We start from the raw sequence: 13,819 nt of genomic DNA, 5'->3' as shown, positions 1-13,819 counted from the left end.
TAACTAGTCAGCTAACTGCCAGCGCATCGGCATCATGACTGAGGCGCATAATAGATCCGCAGTGTGACAAACCAACTACATGCAGATCTAAGCTCACATCAGTCCAGCACTATTCATAAAATCAGTTTTGATCTCAAATTCTGAATTTGATCTCTGAATTCTGACTTTGATCTCAAAATGTTACTTTCATCTCAGAATCGTGATTTTCATCATTAATTAATTGCTATTATTTAGTCATGCTAAATGAATGCTTTTCCTCATGATGAATTAAGTACTTATTCATGGTAAATTATGGCTTAATAATGTAGTTATATAAAGTGCATTCAATCTATTTTTATGCCTCTCTAACTATGTATGATTGACTGATTACTTCTCAGCTTCAGTCTTGTTGAGTGTAGTTCACCAACATCATATCATTACTGTTTTCAGGTGTAAATAATGAGTGTCAGTCCTCCTGCAGCAATCCCCATCCATTATCTGTTCCTGCGTTGTCCTGCAGTGCCGCCCTTGCAGCAATCGCACTGATTAACTTCAGCTGTTTCTAATGAGTATGACAAGGCTCTCCCAGGAGTGTGGGTTGAAGTCTCAGCAGCAACGGAATCCAGCAGAGTGGCGCAGCCGAAGCGTGCTGGGCCAGAGGTCGATGGATGGAACTGTCCTCTGCTAGAGAGCATGTCTTGTTGTTTTTCTGTCAAGTTTTATGCTGCCTCTTCTAAGAAGCATAATCACTTTGACAAACAAGTCCAATGCCTTGCTTCAGTCGTCTCTAAGAGTATGACCTGGATGACTGGATCTTCATCAAACATGTTCCGAGAAAGTCACATGACAATCCTGAGAGACAGAGCTGTGTGGACATAGAGGGTTTAGAGACATTCCATACCCTTCATTTTCCATTCAAATTCAAGACGCCCCATGCTGTTCCATCCTCTTACATTCAATCCAAGTACCACGCTGAGTTTTTTTTCAGTGTTTGTCTATTCAGAGCCTTTCCAAACTGTTCTAGGTGTCCAGGTGGGTTTAAACAAAAGCATACTGTGTTTCTGCCCGGTTTCGAACCAGGACCTTCGCGTGTTAGGCAAACGTGATAACCACTACACTACAGAAACCAAGACTAGCTAGCTCAGAGTCTCTACAACAGCAGGGTAACCTGTGTGAGTTTAGCATCTCTTTAGTTTGCCCTGCTCGCTCCCTGGGATAGGCTCTCCCAGGTGCATTTACGTTACCAGGGCACAAGGATTTCCCCGGCGCAGGTTGTTTGGTTTAGCCCTGAGAGGGGTGCTTAAGAGTGGGTCAACAGGTCGGAGTGGTGCGCAAGGTTTATGGTAGTGTTAGTGGGAGGATGCGATAGGTGAGCAGGAGAGTGTGGGCATTGTTGGGAGGCAGTGTGCAGGGCAGGGCAGAGGGGTGACTGAAGGTATTTTGATCGGAGAAGGTTTTTCCTCTTTTTCTCGTCTGCTAACTGTGCTCAGGATGAGCATGGCTCCCCTGTCCAGTTTGGTGTTGGCATTCCTTTACTTGTTTCCATTTTATTTGCAGGTAATCTGTGCCGACCAGCGCCTCCAATTTGACAGGCAAGCTATCACAGAAATTTCGCCACAGCTGAGCGCGTAGTCCCCATCGCATCCCAACCATGGCATAGGTTGAATTACATCCAAGCCGGGCTGTGTCATGATCATATGCTCATTTGAGACTACAAGCCTTCCCTTCACCGTCCATTCTATGCTGTGTACATTATTAGGAATGTGCTCTACAACGAGCAGATCAGAAACACTACAAAAGAAAGTAAGTGCGAGAGTCACAGCATGAGTACACACAGTGTGAACCCCCGAACAGATTCTCCCGCCAGCCAAGCAATCGTCCCCTCACAAACAACAAAAAATTGTTTTTTAATCCTGCACTGGTTGGTTGTTGACGGTGCCAAATTTGCTCCTGCTAAAGTCTATGTCTTAGTCAGTTGTAGACAGTCCAGACTTTTATGAGCAGTTGTGGTTGGTGAAGAAGTGACAGTTAATCCAAGATCTTATACAACATGGGCCACGTCAACAAGCAGACAGACAGCTGAATGCTGAGACCGACAGAGGATTGTACTGCTGGACTTGATGAGAATGAACTTGTTTTGCAAGTTGTTGCGGCCGAGTGGTTAAGGCGATGGACTTGAAATCCATTGGGGTCTCCCTGCCAACAGCGGATGTTTCATCGCAGTGTTTTTTTCTGCTACATACCATTTCTGATGAGACTTCCACCCCGCACTTCCTGCTTAGAACACAGTTACCTTATCCATTAGGTCACTAGGGCTTTGACATGTATCTTTGACCTGTGTGGCTGCTTCTGCAGCCTCACACAATTGTTTAGTGAGATTAAGACAGATCCACTCTGCTCTCAACCACGTGAGACATGATCAGAGAAGACTCTATTCATGTTTTATTAAGTATGAATAAACAATGAGTAACCAACTTATGCATGAGCTTAGTCATTCGAGAGTATATCATTAATTAATTGCTATTATTTATGATCATGCTTAATAAATGCTGTTCTCATGATAAATTAAGGACCTGTCCTCTTCTAAGAAGCAGAAAGAAATTCTGACTTTGATCTTGGAATTCTGACTTTGATCTCGGAATTCTTACTTTGATCTTGGAATTCTGACTTTAATCTCAAAATTCTGACTTTGATCTCCGAATTCTGACTTTGATCTCAAAATTCCAGTGATGGAGGAAGGTACTGAAGCTTGGTACTTAAGTAAAGTACAATTTCCCAGCAAAATATATTCTCAAAGTAAAAGTAGAAGTGCTACATCAACGATCCTACTTAAGTAAGTCTGAGTGCTTACTTTTAAATGTACTTAAAGTATCAAAAGTAAAAGTACTCACGCATCGAATATATATATTTGACTTCCATTGCAAAGGATATATGATCAGGTTAAAATAATCAAAGAAACACGCTTAAAATTAAAATTGACAATGTTGTAGTTAATTTAAATTTTGCACCCTGAACCAGTTAGGGACAAGTCTGTGTGTCATGAGGCAGGCTGTAGGCATCAAATGAACAGAGAGGCTGGTATAAAACAAATAGGCACTCAGCATTTTTACTGTGTAGTATTCCTGCTTTAGATTAATGTTATGATTAATGGATGGATTTGTGTTAGCAGACAGTAGCTAACTAGTCAGCTAACTGAGCCAGCGCATCGGCATCATGACTGAGGCGCATATAGAATCTCGCAGTGTGACACCAACTACATGCAGAGTCTAAGCTCACATCAGTCCAGCAACTGATATTCATAAAATCATTTGATCTCAAAATTCTGAAATTTGATCTCTGAATTCTGACTTTGATCTCAAAAATGTTACTTTCATCTCAGAATCGTGATATTTCATCATTAATTAATTGCTATTATTTATTAGTCATGCTAAATGAATGCTTTTCTCATGATGATTAAGTACTTATTCATGGTAAATTAAGGCTTAATAAAAATGTAGTTATTATAAAGTGCATTCATCTATTTATTCATGCCCTCTAACTATGTATGATTGACTGATTACTTCTCAGCTTCAGTCTTGTTGAGTGTAGTTTCACCAACATCATATCATTACTGTTTTCAAGGTGTAAATAATGAGTGTCAGTCCTCCTTGCAGCAATCCATCCATCCATTATCTGTTCCTGCGTTGTCCTGCAGTGCCGCCCTTGCAGCAATCGCACTGATTAACTTCAGCTGTTTCTAATGAGTATGACAAGGCTCTCCCAGGAAGTGTGGGTTGAAGTCTCAGCAGCACGAATCCAGCAGAGTGGCGCAGCCGAAGCGTGCTGGGCCAGAGGTCGATGGATGGAAACTGTCCTCTGCTAGAGAGCATGTCTTGTTGTTTCTGTCAAGTTTTATGCTGTCCTCTTCTAAGAAGCATAATCACTTTGACAAACAAGTCCAGATGCCTTGCTTCAGTCGGCTCTAAGAGTATGACCTGGATGACTGGAGATCTTCATCAAACATGTTCCGAGGTGAAAGTCACATGACCATCCTGAGAGACAGAGCTGTGTGGACATAGAGGGTTTTAGAGACATTCCATACCCTTCAATTCCATTCAAATTCAGACGCCCCATGCTGTTCCATCCACTTACATTCAATTCCAAGTACCACGCTGAGTTTTTTTCAGTGTTTGTCTATTTCAGAGCCTTTCCAAACTGTTCTCAGGTGTCCAGGTGGGTTTAAACAAAAGCATACTGTGTTTCTGCCCGGTTTCGAACCAGGGACCTTTCGCGTGTTTAGGCAAACGTGATAACCCACTACACTACAGAAACCAAGACTACAGCTAGCTCAGAGTCTCTACAACAGCAGGGTAACCTGTGTGAGTTTAGCATCTCTTTAGTTGCCCTGCTCGGCTCACCTGGATAGGCTCTCCCAGGTGCATTTACGTTACCAGGGGCACAAGGATTTCCCCGGCGCAGTTGTTTGGTTTAGCCCTGAGAGGGGTGCTTAAGAGTGGGGTCAACAGGTCGGGAGTGGTGCGCAAGGTTATGGTAGTGTTAGTGGGAGGATGCGTAGGTGAGCAGGAGAGTGTGGGCGTTGTTGGGAGGCAGTGTGCAGGGCAGGGCAGAGGGGGTGACTGAAGGTATTTTGATCGGAGAAGGTTTTTCCTCTTTCTCTCGTCTGCTAACTGTGCTCAGGATGAGCATGGCTCCCCTGTCCAGTTTAGTGTTGGCATTCCTTTACTTGTTTCCATTTTATTTGCAGGTAAATCTGTGCCGGCCAGCGCCTCCATTTGACAGGCAGCTATCACAGAAATTTCGCCACAGCTGAGCTCGTAGTCCCATCGCATCCCAACCATGGCATAGGTTGAATTACATCCAAGCCGGGCTGTGTTCATGATCATATGCTCATTTGAGACTACAAGCCTTCCCTTCACCGTCCATTCTATGCTGTGTACATTATTAGGAATGTGCTCTACAACGAGCAGATCAGAAACACTACAAAAGAAAGTAAGTGCGAGAGTCACAGCATGAGTACACACAGTGTGAACCCCCGAACAGATTCTCCCGCCAGCCAAGCAATCGTCCCCTCACAAACAACAAAAAAATTGTTTTTAATACCTGCACTGGTTGGTTGGTTGACGGTGCCAAATTGCTCCTGCTAAAGGCCTTATGTCTTAGTCAGTTGTAGACAGTCCAGACTTTTATGAGCAGTTGTGGTTGGTGAAGAAGTGACAGTTAATCCAGATCTTTATTCAACATGGGCCACGTCAACAATGCAGACAGACAGCTGAATGCTGAGACCGACAGAGGATTGTACTGCTGGACTTGATGAGAATGAACTTGTTTTGCAAGTTGTTGTGGCCGAGTGGTTAAGGCGATGGACTTGAAATCCATTGGGGTCTCCCTGCCAACAGCGGATGTTTTCATCGCAGTGTTTTTTCTGCTACAATACCATTTCTGATGAGACTTCCACCCGCACTTCCTGCGTAGAACACATGTACCTTATCCATTAGGTCACTAGGGCTTTGACATGTATCTTTGACCTGTGTGGCTGCTTCTGCAGCCTCACACAATTTTTAGTGAGATTAAGACAGATCCACTCTGCTCTCACCCACATGAGACATGATCAGAGAAGACTCTATTCATGTTTTATTAAGTATGAATAAACAATGAGTAACCAACTTATGCATGAGCTTAGTCATTCGAGAGTATATCATTAATTAATTGCTATTATTTATGAGTCATGCTTAATAAATGCTGTTCTCATGATAAATTAAGGACCTGTCCTCTTCTAAGAAGCAGAAGAAATTCTGACTTTGATCTTGGAATTCTGACTTTGATCTCGGAATTCTTACTTTGATCTTGGAATTCTGACTTTAATCTCAAAATTCTGACTTTGATCTCCGAATTCTGACTTTGATCTCAAAATTCCAGTGATGGAGGAAGTACTGAAGCTTGGTACTTAAGTAAAAGTACAATTTCCCAGCAAAATATATTCTCAAGTAAAAGTAGAAGTGCTACATCAACGATCCTACTTAAGTAAGTCTGAAGTGCTTACTTTTAAATGTACTTAAAGTATCAAAAGTAAAAGTACTCACGCATCGAATATATATATTTGACTTCCATTGCAAAGGATATATGATCAGGTTAAAATAATCAAAGAAACACGCTTAACCTTTTAAGTACACGCGGCCCGAGGACGGGACGGTTCATGTTTTCACTGCAATATCTCCGTCTGGGCGCAGCCATTTTGTGCTCTTTGTTGACAACCTACACCTCGTTGGAAAGCCACTTCCCTACTCTGTTGATTGACAGCTCGTTTGACCATACAAAAGGATCGAGGGCCTGTCCCTAGCCAAAAGAATCCAATGAGCGACTATATCGAAGCGAAGCACCTCCCCCCACTCTTACGCTTGTATTTCAGCCCATTATATTTGACGCTGAATCTGATGCAATGGACGTATAGCAATAGATTTCCGTCACGGTGATGTCCACATGAAGGGGTTGTGGAAGGAGGGTGGGCTACAGGCCTAAGCGTAAACATGAACAATGGATGCCGCTGTCCATGCGTAAATGCGTAATAGTGAGAGTGAGCGGATATCTCCATTCCAGTGGTATTTCCAGTGACCAGAGAGATGGCGAAACGCATGGAAAAGAAGAATTACACTGTTGAAGAAGTTATTGAAGAGTGTACGAGACGGGAAAGCGACTTTTCTGACGAGGATGTGTCGGATGCGCAAAGTTATGTGTCGTCTGTTGACTCGTGGAGGAGGACATGTTCATTGAAGGAGAAGATATTGTCCATGACAAGTAAGTGTAACTTTTATACATGTTGCAGTTTTATAATAGAATGTAGACGTTTCAAAGAATTAGTGAATACAGTGTTGGTCCTTTGTTTTGTTTACCTGTGTGGGGGAGGTGTGCGCTTTACTATTCCTCCAAAGTAGTTGTGGAGGACTGATTTGTGAGGGTGAACAATGAATACAGCTACAGTTGTTCTGTGAATGAATATCTGATATATACATACAACCATACATACATCTATAGTTATTTGTTTTATATATATTTGGTGCATTTTTAGGCAAACACTGTGTTTCTATTCATTTACCTGTGTGGGTCCTTTGTTCTGTTTACCTGTGTGGGGGAGGTGTGTGCTTTTACTATTCCTCCAAAAGTAGTTGTGGAGGACTGATTTGTGAGGTGAACAATGAATACAGCTACAGTTGTTCTGTGAATGAATATCTGATATATACATACAACCATACATACATCTATAGTATTTTGTTTTATATATTTTTTGCATTTTAGGCAAACACTGTTCTATTTTGTTTACCTGTGTGGTGTGCACTTTTACTATTGATTTGTGAGGTGAACAATGAATGCAGATACAGTTGTTCTGTGAATGAAAACCTTATTTTTTGCATTTAGGCAAACTGATTCAGATACAGAGTGGGAGCCAAGCACCAGAGCCAGAGCAGCCTCCTACTCCCAGTGTACAACATCACAAGCCAGTCTACATCTCTGGTGACAGTAAGACACCCATCAAGCTTTCTAGCTGTGCTTTGTAGCAGCCCGTGACTGTAACAGTGGCATACTGAGAACAACATGTGGCTGTGAAACCTGTGGAATTGTAAACATGTAAACAGTTTGCTGTAAGTAGTTTTGGGTATTTGTTTAGATAAAGGTGTTGTTTTTGACCATATCTCTTGTTCTGAGTCTTTTCCTTGTGATGCACAATTTCAGTTTCAGTAGAATAATGAGCATTCAATGTGTTTTTGCTTCACTAACATTATTTCAATCATACTAATAGTGAATCTGAATATGGAATGAGGTTCCTCTAAGTGGCACCTTCATTAGAGCTCTCATTGATGTCTGTATGTTGAAGCATTCCAGAGTTATGCACTTTGGTGCCAAAGTGTCCATTTGGAGACTCCAAATGGCACTTTTTGGAGAGCGCCTGGGAATACCTACAGAAAAACCTGTCCCAAATGGTCATTTCTTGTCCATTACTATCTACTTTTAACTGGGAATAGGTAAGACTTCAGCCTGTGTCACTATATTGTCATCTAATCAACATCACCATGCTCCAGTTGTCAAGCAGGCCTTTTTTTACAAAAAAAATTTAGGCGAGCTACAAAATCTTTTTATTTCTCTGTGTTTAGACTTCTCTCACTGTTAACCATTTGCAATTGCAGTAAATCACACAGCTAAAATAAAATTTCAGAGTGTTACCTTCACAATGAGACCAAGCTTTTGCACATACTCCTAAGGGGTCACAAACAGCTTGTAGTTTAATTTGGGTATGCCTTTGACAGGCGTTTCATCAACTATTGAGGGTGGTGTTAAAGGGTTAAAATTAAAATTGACAATGTGTAGGTAATTTAAATTTTGCACCCTGAACCAGTTATGGACAAGTCTGTGTGTCATGAGGCAGGCTGTAGGCATCAAATGAACAGAGAGGCTGGTATAAAACAAATAGGCACTCAGCATTTTACTGTGTAAGTATTCCTGCTTTAGATTAATGTTATGATTAATGGATGGATTTGTGTTAGCAGACAGTAGCTAACTAGTCAGCTAACTGAGCCAGCGCATCGGCATCATGACTGAGGCGCATAATAGAATCTCGCAGTGTGACACCAACTACATGCAGAGTCTAAGCTCACATCAGTCCAGCACTATATTCATAAAATCAGTTTGATCTCAAAATTCTGAATTTGATCTCTGAATTCTGACTTTGATCTCAAAAATGTTACTTTCATCTCAGAATCGTGATTTTCATCATTAATTAATTGCTATTATTTATTAGTCATGCTAAATGAATGCTTTTCTCATGATGAATTAAGTACTTATTCATGGTAATTATGGCTTAATAAAATGTAGTTATTATAAAGTGCATTCATCTATTTATTCATGCCCTCTAACTATGTATGATTGACTGATTACTTCTCAGCTTCAGTCTTGTTGAGTGTAGTTTCACCAACATCATATCATTACTGTTTTCAAGGTGTAAATAATGAGTGTCAGTCCTCCTTGCAGCAATCCATCCATCCATTATCTGTTCCTGCGTTGTCCTGCAGTGCCGCCCTTGCAGCAATCGCACTGATTAACTTCAGCTGTTTCTAATGAGTATGACAAGGCTCTCCCAGGAAGTGTGGGTTGAAGTCTCAGCAGCAACGGAATCCAGCAGAGTGGCGCAGCCGAAGCGTGCTGGGCCAGAGGTCGATGGATGGAAACTGTCCTCTGCTAGAGAGCATGTCTTGTTGTTTCTGTCAAGTTTTATGCTGTCCTCTTCTAAGAAGCATAATCACTTTGACAAACAAGTCCAGATGCCTTGCTTCAGTCGTCTCTAAGAGTATGACCTGGATGACTGAGAATCTTCATCAAACATGTTCCGAGGTGAAAGTCACATGACCATCCTGAGAGACAGAGCTGTGTGGACATAGAGGGTTTAGAGACATTCCATACCCTTCAATTCCATTCAAATTCAAGACGCCCCATGCTGTTCCATCCTCTTACATTCAATTCCAAGTACCACGCTGAGTTTTTTTTCAGTGTTTGTCTATTTCAGAGCCTTTCCAAACTGTTCTCAGGTGTCCAGGTGGGTTTAAACAAAAGCATACTGTGTTTCTGCCCGGTTTCGAACCAGGGACCTTTCGCGTGTTAGGCGAACGTGATAACCACTACACTACAGAAACCAAGACTACAGCTAGCTTAGAGTCTCTACAACAGCAGGGTAACCTGTGTGAGTTTAGCATCTCTTTAGTTGCCCTGCTCGGCTCACCTGGGATAGGCTCTCCCAGGTGCATTTACGTTACCAGGGGCACAAGGATTTCCCCGGCGCAGTTGTTTGGTTTAGCCCTGAGAGGGGTGCTTAAGAGTGGGTCAACAGGTCGGAGTGGTGCGCAAGGTTATGGTAGTGTTAGTGGGAGGATGCGTAGGTGAGCAGGAGAGTGTGGGCATTGTTGGGAGGCAGTGTGCAGGGCAGGGCAGAGGGGTGACTGAAGGTATTTTGATCGGAGAAGGTTTTTCCTCTTTTCTCGTCTGCTAACTGTGCTCAGGATGAGCATGGCTCCCCTGTCCAGTTTGGTGTTGGCATTCCTTTACTTGTTTCCATTTTATTTGCAGGTAAATCTGTGCCGGCCAGCGCCTCCATTTGACAGGCAGCTATCACAGAAATTTCGCCACAGCTGAGCGCGTAGTCCCATCGCATCCCAACCATGGCATAGGTTGAATTACATCCAAGCCGGGCTGTGTTCATGATCATATGCTCATTTGAGACTACAAGCCTTCCCTTCACCGTCCATTCTATGCTGTGTACATTATTAGGAATGTGCTCTACAACGAGCAGATCAGAAACACTACAAAAGAAAGTAAGTGCGAGAGTCACAGCATGAGTACACACAGTGTGAACCCCCGAACAGATTCTCCCGCCAGCCAAGCAATCGTCCCCTCACAAACAACAAAAAATTGTTTTTAATCCTGCACTGGTTGGTTGGTTGACGGTGCCAAATTTGCTCCTGCTAAAGTCTTATGTCTTAGTCAGTTGTAGACAGTCCAGACTTTTATGAGCAGTTGTGGTTGGTGAAGAAGTGACAGTTAATCCAAGATCTTTATACAACATGGGCCACGTCAACAAGCAGACAGACAGCTGAATGCTGAGACCGACAGAGGATTGTACTGCTGGACTTGATGAGAATGAACTTGTTTTGCAAGTTGTTGTGGCCGAGTGGTTAAGGCGATGGACTTGAAATCCATTGGGGTCTCCCTGCCAACAGCGTATGTTTTCATCGCAGTGTTTTTTTCTGCTACATACCATTTCTGATGAGACTTCCACCCCGCACTTCCTGCTTAGAACACATGTACCTTATCCATTAGGTCACTAGGGCTTTGACATGTATCTTTGACCTGTGTGGCTGCTTCTGCAGCCTCACACAATTGTTTAGTGAGATTAAGACAGATCCACTCTGCTCTCAACCACGTGAGACATGATCAGAGAAGACTCTATTCATGTTTTATTAAGTATGAATAAACAATGAGTAACCAACTTATGCATGAGCTTAGTCATTCGAGAGTATATCATTAATTAATCACTATTATTTATGAGTCATGCTTAATAAATGCTGTTCTCATGATAAATTAAGGACCTGTCCTCTTCTAAGAAGCAGAAGAAATTCTGACTTTGATCTCGGAATTCTGACTTTGATCTCGGAATTCTGACTTTGATCTTGGAATTCTGACTTTAATCTCAAAATTCTGACTTTGATCTCCGAATTCTGACTTTGATCTCAAAATTCCAGTGATGGAGGAAGTACTGAAGCTTGGTACTTAAGTAAAAGTACAATTTCCCAGCAAAATATATTCTCAAGTAAAAGTAGAAGTGCTACATCAACGATCCTACTTAAGTAAGTCTGAAGTGCTTACTTTTAAATGTACTTAAAGTATCAAAAGTAAAAGTACTCACGCATCGAATATATATATTTGATTTCCATTGCAAAGGATATATGATCAGGTTAAAATAATCAAAGAAACACGCTTAAAATTAAAATTGACAATGTGTAGGTAATTTAAATTTTGCACCCTGAACCAGTTATGGACAAGTCTGTGTGTCATGAGGCAGGCTGTAGGCATCAAATGAACAGAGAGGCTGGTATAAAACAAATAGGCACTCAGCATTTTTACTGTGTAAGTATTCCTGCTTTAGATTAATGTTATGATTAATGGATGGATTTGTGTTAGCAGACAGTAGCTAACTAGTCAGCTAACTGAGCCAGCGCATCGGCATCATGACTGAGGCGCATAATAGAATCTCGCAGTGTGACACCAACTACATGCAGAGTCTAAGCTCACATCAGTCCAGCACTGTATTCATAAAATCAGTTTGATCTCAAAATTCTGAATTTGATCTCTGAATTCTGACTTTGATCTCAAAAATGTTACTTTCATCTCAGAATCGTGATTTTCATCATTAATTAATTGCTATTATTTATTAGTCATGCTAAATGAATGCTTTTCTCATGATGAATTAAGTACTTATTCATGGTAAATTAAGGCTTAATAAAATGTAGTTATTATAAAGTGCATTCATCTATTTATTCATGCCCTCTAACTATGTATGATTGACTGATTACTTCTCAGCTTCAGTCTTGTTGAGTGTAGTTTCACCAACATCATATCATTACTGTTTTCAAGGTGTAAATAATGAGTGTCAGTCCTCCTTGCAGCAATCCATCCATCCATTATCTGTTCCTGCGTTGTCCTGCAGTGCCGCCCTTGCAGCAATCGCACTGATTAACTTCAGCTGTTTCTAATGAGTATGACAAGGCTCTCCCAGGAAGTGTGGGTTGAAGTCTCAGCAGCAACGGAATCCAGCAGAGTGGCGCAGCCGAAGCGTGCTGGGCCAGAGGTCGATGGATGGAAACTGTCCTCTGCTAGAGAGCATGTCTTGTTGTTTCTGTCAAGTTTTATGCTGTCCTCTTCTAAGAAGCATAATCACTTTGACAAACAAGTCCAGATGCCTTGCTTCAGTCGTCTCTAAGAGTATGACCTGGATGACTGAGAATCTTCATCAAACATGTTCGAGGTGAAAGTCACATGACCATCCTGAGAGACAGAGCTGTGTGGACATAGAGGGTTTAGAGACATTCCATACCCTTCAATTCCATTCAAATTCAAGACGCCCCATGCTGTTCCATCCACTTACATTCAATTCCAAGTACCACGCTGAGTTTTTTTTCAGTGTTTGTCTATTTCAGAGCCTTTCCAAACTGTTCTCAGGTGTCCAGGTGGGTTTAAACAAAAGCATACTGTGTTTCTGCCCGGTTTCGAACCAGGGACCTTTCGCGTGTTAGGCGAACGTGATAACCACTACACTACAGAAACCAAGACTACAGCTAGCTTAGAGTCTCTACAACAGCAGGGTAACCTGTGTGAGTTTAGCATCTCTTTAGTTGCCCTGCTCGGCTCACCTGGGATAGGCTCTCCCAGGTGCATTTACGTTACCAGGGGCACAAGGATTTCCCCGGCGCAGTTGTTTGGTTTAGCCCTGAGAGGGGTGCTTAAGAGTGGGTCAACAGGTCGGAGTGGTGCGCAAGGTTATGGTAGTGTTAGTGGGAGGATGCGTAGGTGAGCAGGAGAGTGTGGGCATTGTTGGGAGGCAGTGTGCAGGGCAGGGCAGAGGGGTGACTGAAGGTATTTTGATCGGAGAAGGTTTTTCCTCTTTTTCTCGTCTGCTAACTGTGCTCAGGATGAGCATGGCTCCCCTGTCCAGTTTGGTGTTGGCATTCCTTTACTTGTTTCCATTTTATTTGCAGGTAAATCTGTGCCGGCCAGCGCCTCCATTTGACAGGCAGCTATCACAGAAATTTCGCCACAGCTGAGCGCGTAGTCCCATCGCATCCCAACCATGGCATAGGTTGAATTACATCCAAGCCGGGCTGTGTTCATGATCATATGCTCATTTGAGACTACAAGCCTTCCCTTCACCGTCCATTCTATGCTGTGTACATTATTAGGAATGTGCTCTACAACGAGCAGATCAGAAACACTACAAAAGAAAGTAAGTGTGAGAGTCACAGCATGAGTACACACAGTGTGAACCCCCGAACAGATTCTCCCGCCAGCCAAGCAATCGTCCCCTCACAAACAACAAAAAATTGTTTTTAATCCTGCACTGGTTGGTTGGTTGACGGTGCCAAATTTGCTCCTGCTAAAGTCTTATGTCTTAGTCAGTTGTAGACAGTCCAGACTTTTATGAGCAGTTGTGGTTGGTGAAGAAGTGACAGTTAATCCAAGATCTTTATACAACATGGGCCACGTCAACAAGCAGACAGACAGCTGAATGCTGAGACCGACAGAGGAT

At 42.4% G+C, this 13,819-nt stretch overlaps 4 non-coding genes across 4 annotated transcripts; all 4 read right to left on the bottom strand.

Annotated features, from left to right (window-relative positions):
- Positions 1–1,035: 1,035 nt before the first annotated feature.
- Positions 1,036–1,106, bottom strand: trnav-aac (transfer RNA valine (anticodon AAC)). The gene has a single exon. It is a non-coding gene; the product is annotated as a tRNA-Val (tRNA).
- A 3,109-nt stretch (positions 1,107–4,215) lies between these two features.
- Positions 4,216–4,290, bottom strand: trnaf-aaa (transfer RNA phenylalanine (anticodon AAA)). Its single transcript has one exon. It is a non-coding gene; the product is annotated as a tRNA-Phe (tRNA).
- A 5,293-nt stretch (positions 4,291–9,583) lies between these two features.
- trnav-aac (transfer RNA valine (anticodon AAC)) lies at positions 9,584–9,656 on the bottom strand. Its single transcript has one exon. It is a non-coding gene; the product is annotated as a tRNA-Val (tRNA).
- Positions 9,657–12,767: 3,111 nt separating this feature from the next.
- On the bottom strand, positions 12,768–12,840 carry trnav-aac (transfer RNA valine (anticodon AAC)). Its single transcript has one exon. It is a non-coding gene; the product is annotated as a tRNA-Val (tRNA).
- Between the last annotated feature and the right edge of the window lie 979 nt (positions 12,841–13,819).

Source organism: Parambassis ranga, chromosome 20, assembly GCF_900634625.1.
Source record: "Parambassis ranga chromosome 20, fParRan2.1, whole genome shotgun sequence".
NCBI lineage: Eukaryota > Metazoa > Chordata > Actinopteri > Ambassidae > Parambassis > Parambassis ranga.
This window is presented reverse-complemented; position numbering and strand designations above follow the sequence as displayed.